Source organism: Mauremys reevesii, linkage group 14, assembly GCF_016161935.1.
Source record: "Mauremys reevesii isolate NIE-2019 linkage group 14, ASM1616193v1, whole genome shotgun sequence".
NCBI lineage: Eukaryota > Metazoa > Chordata > Testudines > Geoemydidae > Mauremys > Mauremys reevesii.
Genome location: NC_052636.1, coordinates 42,183,858 through 42,192,174, shown reverse-complemented (window position 1 = coordinate 42,192,174; position 8,317 = coordinate 42,183,858). Strand labels below are relative to the sequence as shown.

Below are 8,317 nucleotides of genomic sequence, written 5' to 3'. Positions count from 1 at the left end.
AAGGCATTTTTCTGCAGCCCTCAGAACATTTGGTGGCTCTTTGCTGCCCCAGCTCCAATTTCACAACATCTTTTTCAAATGAGGACACCAAAACTGGAGGCTATTCCAGTATCAGTCTCACTGATGCCGTGTCACCTCCTGTGACGTTATTGACATAATCTGTAACCGTATAGATCACCATTGCGACCGCTGTTCTATTTGTAGCCAATATTGTAGAAAGGTTGTCGCATAAAGGGGTCTATGGAGAGGTTCTGATTGGCTGATTATAATTATGCTATTTCTAGATGTGTATCATTTTTATAGTTTACGTTATGAATTCCTGCCCATTTCCCCACTGGCTGGAGCATGGCTAGAGTGTGTCTGTGGTTAATGATGTTGCTGTAGATTGTTCGTTTCCTGCCTTGGCAATTCAGACAGTCCCTTTTCCCAACATATCTCCAGCACATCATTAGTTCCAATAACAGGGGCAGCTTTTCTCTGGGGCACTGAGATGTTTTGGGGAGTTGGTGGCACCTTTCTTTCCTCACCCTGAAGTAAACTCAGCTATTTATTCCATGGTTCATGTTTTATGGAATAACAACATCAGCATGAAGAAAGAGGAGAGGGAATATCTCACTGCCAGGGCTGAAGGTGGCCATGTCCCCTCTGTTTGACCATTACCATTGCAGGAGAGAAGGTGTCAATACAATTGAATGCCCTGGCTCAGACAAGAGACACAGGGAGTTTTTGCTGTTCATGGATCCATGCAAAGGAAATTGTGTCTGTGTGTGAAACTGAGAAGGGACATGAAATGCCCACAGGGTGGCGCAATGCCCTAAGCTAAGGCAGTAGGGTGAAGAAATCGGGCTGAGGAATGACTGAAGTGGACTCACCTGGGATTGAAATGACATTTGTTTCTGTCAGGCAGTGAGAAATTGACATTAATTCAGATGCGGGGTTGAGGCTTCTTTAGCTCCTTGTAGAACTTGAACTTGATTTCCCAGAAGGGAGAAAGGGAAAGTCTGGGGCTGCCTTGAGTCCCTGGCTGGGTCTCCTGGGCAGTGGAAAACATCCCTTGTTTGGCCCTGCCCAGGGGATCGTGGAGGCTGAGACGCCCCTCGGCTTGGATCAAAGGGGGAGTTGGATGGAATTTATAACACAACCCTCCCTGCTCCCCAGAGCCCCACGGGGAGAAGCTAGAGAAGGGGGAGTCATTCCTTCCCTGCGCTCCCAGAAGAGCTGCTAGCAGGGCTGCCCAGAGGCGGGGGCAAGTGGGGCAATTTGCCCCAGGCCCTGGGTCTTGCAGGGGCCCCCACAAGCAGGAGTGTAGCTAGGGGAGCAGGGGCTGCTGCCCCACTGAGCACATTCCCCAAAGTGGCGCCTTAGGAGGAATTTGGAAGAAGGTGGAAGGATCTGAATTTCCCACACCTCCTGAGGTGGCAGGGGTGCAGGTGGAGGGGCAGAGCCCAGGTCTGGGGTGGCAGGGAGGTGCAGTGGGAGCCCAGGGCTGGGGGGGGGGCAGCCACAATTCTTTTTGCTTGGGACGGCAAAAAACCTAGAGCCGGCCTTGCCTCCACCCACCGTGAGGTAGGTAGGAGCAGATCATTATTATCTCTACTTGAAAGAGGGAGAAGCTAAGGCTGAGAAAGGAGAATTGACTTGTCTGAGGTCACACAACCAGTCAGTGGCAGAGTTGGGAATAGGACCCAAGAGCCCTGATTTTCAAACTAACCATCGGATCTTGAATTTCAGACACTGAATGACCTGAATAAAATGCTCTCAGATGAGCTCCAGACCAACAACAGTGACAGTAATTATTCAGCAAGAATTTGAGGAGAATCATGTTAGAGAGAATCATGAACTGCTCAGAGACCATTAATGCAGAGAAGCAGCAAAATTCGTCAAACATAGAACTGGTTCTGACTTATTTCCTTGGTCTTGAAAGAGAACAAGGACCTGAGTCTCCTCCCTGTCAATAACCCCCTGCTCAGCCAATCAGGGGTAGAGACTGAGGACGGGAGGCTGAGGGTTCTCACCAGAGAACCCAAAGGATGGCCCAGGTCACTGGTGGGGATCAAATAAAATTCAAATTAAATTCTGCCTCCTTAAGCTCGTGTTTTCCATGCCTAGAATTCAACTGTCACCAGATGGATCAGACTGAACAGGTTTCAAACCTCAAGGAGGCTCTTACCTTCTAAACAGGGACTGCTGTTTTCTAGTAAAATCTCTAAAAGGGAAAGAGAAAACTCAAAAGAGGTTCCTCCTGGCGTTCACGTCCGTGAACCCGAATACTCTCTCAGTCCTCAAAGAGAGACCTGGAGAAGGAGACTTGCTGAAGCAAAGCCACAGGGGTCTCTGAGGTTTCCCTGGCCCCTCGCCCTGTCCTGCCTGGCTGATGTCAGCATCTCTCTGAGGTCACCACCTCCCCACCAATAGTTTGTGGTCCTGCAAAAACCTTTGTGATGTGACTGCCACACCCTCCCTTGCTGGCCTAATGTCCTGCCCCTGGCCAGGCACTTTGGAGGTTTGAGCTACTCCCTGTGGATCACCCCACTCAAGGAGCGTTTGTTCTAGGCAGCAAGCCGGCTAGACAGGGAAACAGCAGACGCTGCTCCCAATGCTACACTCAGTTTTTCAGAAATTAGTCGACTTTACGGCGAGAAGAGACCATTAGAGCATCTAATCTGACCCCCTGCATATCACAGGCCTCCTGTATGACACAATAGCACGTGAGGGAGCGGGGCTGAGGAGGCGAGTGGGTGGGCAGTGGCGAGGGGGCGGGTGAGCCGGCAGAAAGCCAATATTCATAACTTCAACTACAAAAATGAAACACATCTAGAGATAGCATCATTATAATCAGCCAATCAGAACCTCTCCATAGACCCCTTACACGACAACCTTTCTACAATACTGGCTACAAATATAGAACAGTTGTCGCAACGGTGATCTATACAGATACAGATTATGTCAATAACGTCACAGGAGGTGACACGGCATCAGTGAGACTGATACTGGAATACTGCCTCCAGTTTTGGTGTCCTCGTTTGAAAAAGATTTTGTGAAATTGGAGCTGGGGCAGCAAAGAGCCACCAAAGGTTCTGAGGGCTGGAGAAAACTGCCTTCTAGTGAGCTATTGAAAGAGCTCAACCTGATTAGCTGATCAAAAGAAGATTGAAAGGTGACTTCATTGAAGTGTTGAAGTGCTTCAGAGAGAAAAGATTTGGGAATTAAAGGGCTCTTGAATCAAGCAGAGAAAGGTATAACAAGACCCAATGGCTGGAAGATGAAAAGAGACAAATTCATATTACAACAAAGGCACAAATATTCAACAGCGAGGATGATTCACCACAGGAACAAGCTACAAAGGAAAATGGTGGATTCTCCATCTCTTTATGACATTTCATCTAGACTAAATGCCTTTCTGGAATGTATTTGCCCCCAAAGTAGCTATTGTGCCATACAGGAGGCCTGTGATATGCAGGGGGTCAGATTAGATGCTCTAATGGTCTCTTCTGGCCATAAAGTCGACTAATTTCTGGCAAACTGAGTGTATCATTGGGAGCAGCGTCTGATGTTTCCCTGTCTAGCCGGCTTGCTGCCTAGAACGAACGCTCCTTGAGTGGGGTGATCCACAGGGAGTAGCTCAAACCTCCAAAGTGCCTGGCCAGGGGCAGGACATTGGCCCAGCAAGGGAGGGGTGTGGCAGTGACATCACAAAGGCCTTTTGCAGGACCTCAGCCTATTGGTCCAAGGTGGTGGGGAGGTGGTGACCTCACAGAGAGATGCTGACATCAGCCAGGCAGGACAGGGGCGAGGAGCCAGGGAAACCTCAGAGACCCCTGTGGCTTTGCTCCAGCAAGTCTCCTTCTCCAGGTCTCTCTTTGAGGACTGAGAAAGTATTCGGGTTCACGGATGTGAGCGCCAGGAGGAACCTCTTTCGAGTTTTCTCCTTCCCTTTTAGTGATTTTACTAGAAAACAGCCATCCCTGTTTAGAAGGTAAGAGCCTCCTGGAGGTTTGAAACCTGTTCAGTCTGATCCATCTGGTGACAGTTGAATTCTAGGCATGGAAAACACGAGCTTAAGGAGGCAGAATTTTATTCTGCACCTGTGATTTTGTCTCTTAGAATCACTGGGGACATAAGGGTTTGTCCTTTTTGTTTCACCTCTTGCTCCATCCACTGTCTGAGCCTCTTTCTCTTCGTCTCTTCCTTCCTTTGTCCTTTCTCCTGTTCCTCCCAAAATCAGTTTTTTCTCCTGCTGATAACAGCTCACGTTAATTGATCACTCTCGTTATGGTGTGTATGGCAACACCCATTTTTTTCACGTTCTCTGTGTATATATATATCTTCCTACTGAATTTTTAACTGCATGCATCCGATGAAGTGAGTTTTAGCCCACAAAAGCTTATGCTCAAATACATTTGTTAGTCTCTAAGGTGCCACGTGTTCTCTTTGTTCTTTTTGCAGATAAATTAATGGAGGTTAAGTCCATTAATAGATATTAGCCAGGATGGGTAAGGAATGGTGTCCCTAGCCTCTGTTTGTCTGAGAGTGCAGATGGATGGCAGGAGAGAGATCACTTGATCATTTCCGGTTAGGTTCACTCCCTCTTGGGCACCTGGCATTGGCCATTGTTGGCAGATAGGATATAGGGTTGGATGGACCTTTGGTCTGACCCACTATGGCCATTCTTATGTTCTTATGAAGGGAAGGGCACAGCCCCATCACAGAGTTTCTGTAGTGTAGTGGTTATCATGTTTGCCTAACACGCAAAAGGTCCCTGGTTCAAAGCCAGGCAGAAACAGGATGGCTTCCTTTTCTCAGCTCCTAGTGGCCTGTCCCTGCTGTTGTAGGAACAGCAGTGATTTCTATGCTCAAAATGTCTGTTATACTTCCTCTCCCTCTCTGAATGCCTGTGAAGTGGCTTTCCCCCTCCTCCTCCCGCTCTCTCCTGCAATGCTTGGGGGATGAATGGGCTGGTTGAAGATCAGAAGAGCTTCCAGGTAGACAAGGTGTCTGGGACTCTCATTAGGCAGCGCTCACACCCAGAGCAGGGACCCTGCATGGACACTGGCTGAGGTGGAGTGTGACCCACCGGATGCAGCCAAGTCATCTCTAGTCGCAGGCCATGAGGTTCAGGTCCTTAAAAGGGGAAGGGGCCCTGTGCTCAGCTGTGCTTTCACAATGCTGCCTAATGAGAGTCCCAGACACCTTGTCTATCTAGGAGCTCTTCTGATCTTCCAGCTGTTCAACCAGCCCCTTCATCCCACAAGCATTGCAGGAGGGAGGGGAGGGGGAAAGCCACTTCACAGGCATTCAGAGAGGGAGAGATGGGGGGGGGAGTGTAACTGACCTTTGGGCATACAGGTTATATGGAGCACACAGATCACTGCTGCTCCTACAACAGGGTAAGTTCTCAAGCAGCATGTTTCTTACTTTGCCCATCTGCCAATTTTGATGATTCTCAATGGAAATATTTTGCCATTGGGTTGTGCGTTTACACAGAAATTGACATTTACCAACAAATATGTAATTCTTCCAGTCCTGCCTAGTCTGCAGTTGATGGGTTTAGAGGGACACATTCACTCTTCCAGGTCCCCAGGCCAGGCCTGCGCTCAACTTCCCACACTGCTGGGATCCTTCCTGGTCTCCCTCAGACCTCTGCCCCCACCCCACTTCTGGGATCCTCCCACACTGTCTAACTCCCCTGCTGGCAGGATCCCTTCCTGTTCCTTTCATTTACTGTCTCCACTCTGGGCAAAAGCTCTGCACTGTTCCCACACCAGAAGTTGAACCCAGGCCCCATGGATGAAAACCAGGAATCCTGACCACTAGCCCATATGGGACTATTGGTGCATCTGACGAAGTGGGGATTCACCCACGAAAGCTCCTGCTCCAATACGTCTGTTAGTCTATAAGGTGCCACAGGACTCTTTGCTGCTGTTATTACTACAACTCTCTAAGCCAACCCCTCGTGAGCGCAGCAGGGACTAGCGTGACCAGATGTCCCGATATTTGGGCCTTTTTCTTATATAGGCTCCTATTACCCCCACTCCCTGTCCCGATTGTTCACATTTGCTGTCTGGTCACCCTAGCAGGGGCTGCACACAGGGCTGCATTAACCCTTCAGGTGCTGAGGTTTCCTCACTCCATGCCCTGTGCCTGTGATCAGGAAACAGACATTAGGGCTCCCAGGTGCTGCACAGACCATGATTGAGATCGGGACCCCATATTGCGCTAGGTGCTGTACAATCCCTGGCCAACACTGGGACACCCAGGGGGTTCCCCTCAATTTATCTGAGCCTCTGCTGCCCAACTTCTTCTGACTCCATCTGGATCACCCAGGAGCGGTGACAGGGTTTCCTTTCCACCTTCCAAACAGTCCTTCTCTCCCTGCCCCTAATTCTGCTTTCACACCCTGGGCCCATCTCCTCCCTTCGTTCCTCTACCCCGCCCCAGGTGATTAGAGATGGAGGCAATTTCAGCCACTGGAGACAGCCCCAGCGGCGCTGCAGCCCGCCCGGTGCGGGGGTGTTTGCAGACACAGGAAGGGAGCAGCTGGGAGCGGTGGGTGCTGGGAAGTAGGAGGCAGGAGACCAAATCCTGCGGAGGCGGGGCAGCTCCTGGGGGCGGGGCTCTGGCCCAGCCCGGGGGCGGGGCAGCTCCTGGGGGCGGGGCTCTGGTACAGCCCAGGGCGGGGCAGCTCCTGGGGCGGGGCTCTGGCACAGCCCGGGGAGGGGCAGCTCCTGGGGCGGGCTCTGGCACAGCCCGGGGCGGGGCAGCTCCTGGGGCGGGCTCTGGCACAGCCCGGGGCGGGGCAGCTCCTGGGGCGGGGCTCTGGCACAGCCCGGGGGCGGGGCAGCTCATGGGGGCGGGGCTCTGGCACAGCCCGGGGGCGGGGCAGCTCCTGGGGGCGGGGCTCTGGCACATTGTGACGCAGGAGCCCGGGCCCAGCAGCTGCTCCCTGGTGGCCACGTGCTGCCAGCAGCGCTGGAGCCGCCCGGGCCGGAGCGGAGCCGCTGTTCTCAGCTGCAGCAGGAGCTGCCCCCGGCCCCGCTGGGCTCCAGGTGGGGACAGAGCCTGGGCCCGGGGCTCCCCTGGGTGCGGCTGGCGGGGCGGGAGAGGAGAGGCCGGAGCTGCAGGCGGGGGGTTGATCGGTCTCTGGGCACCAGGGGAGCCCCGGGGCAGAGTGTGTGTGTGAGTGTCCCGGGCCCAGGCGTGCGCAGGGGGGGAGCCCCGGCACCCCAATGCCCTGAGCCCCGGCTGGGAGGCTGCTCCCCCCATCTCGTGCGGGCTCCGGGGGGGGGAAGGCTGCGGCGGCTGCAGGCGGGTGCTCGGCCCCCCGGGACTGACCCGCTACCGGCAGCTTGTGGTGCCTCCTCCGCGGAGCTTTTCCCCGGGGGCGGCCTGGGCGCAGCTGCGATCAGCTGTTTGCTGGGCAGGCTCCGCTCCGCTGCTCCCCCCCCTGCTCCTGGGGCTGAGGAGCCCCCAAACAGCCCCAGGGGTCGGTGGGGGGGCGGGGCCAGCAGCAGCAGAGCCCCCCCCGCTCCCCTGGGGCTGCCCCGCCTGCCTCGGGCTGGGGGCTCTGCCAGGGCCCCCGCGTGAATCGCTGCTCCCTGCCCGCCAGGCTCGGCTCCGGCCACAGCAGCGGCGGGTGCCCCGGGGAGCCCAGCTGGGCTGGGGCGGGGGCTGGGGCAGGTTGTGGGGAGGAGAAGCTCCAGGTACTGGCGGGGGGGGAGCTGGAGGTGGGGGGAGAAGCCCCGCTGGGTTGGTAGATGGGGTGGGGAAGAAGCCCCGGGCCCCAGCAGGAGCTGCACTGGGGGGGGGGGGTGGAGTGGGAGACGAGCCGCCCTGGGGCAGGGAGGAGAAGCCCCGGACCCTGGCAGAAGTTGTGGGGCTGAAGTCCCCGGCTCGGGAGCTCCAGCCACCTTAGTGGCAAAAGTTGCAGGGCTGAAGCCCTGACCCCCCTCTGTGTGGAGCTGGCCTGAGCCCCTCTCGCTCCCATCCCCCCTGTGGAGCTGGCTCCCACTCTCCGGCTGTGGAGAAATTCAGCCCCAATCTCCCCATGTTGGTATTTCCATTTCCCCCACCCCATCACCCAGCCATGAATGGATTTAGCCCAGGAGGCAGGGTCAGTGTTGGCCCCATTGGGCAGGCGGGATCTAGGGCACAAGGAGGTCAAGTGACTTTCCCAAGGCTAAGCAGGGAGTCTGTGGCAGAGCAGAGACTCAAACCCAGAACACCTGAGCCTGAGTCCTGTGCTTTAACCACTAGGCAACCTTCCCCCCAGAGGAGAGGGAACCTCCTCTGCCACTTTGAGTGTGTGGGTGGGAGCAGG

General features: G+C 54.6%; 1 non-coding gene across 1 annotated transcript; it reads left to right on the top strand.

Moving 5' to 3' along the window:
- The first annotated feature begins 4,710 nt into the window (after window positions 1-4,710).
- On the top strand, window positions 4,711-4,783 carry TRNAV-AAC. Its single transcript has one exon. It is a non-coding gene; the product is annotated as a tRNA-Val (tRNA).
- The last annotated feature ends 3,534 nt before the right edge of the window (window positions 4,784-8,317 follow it).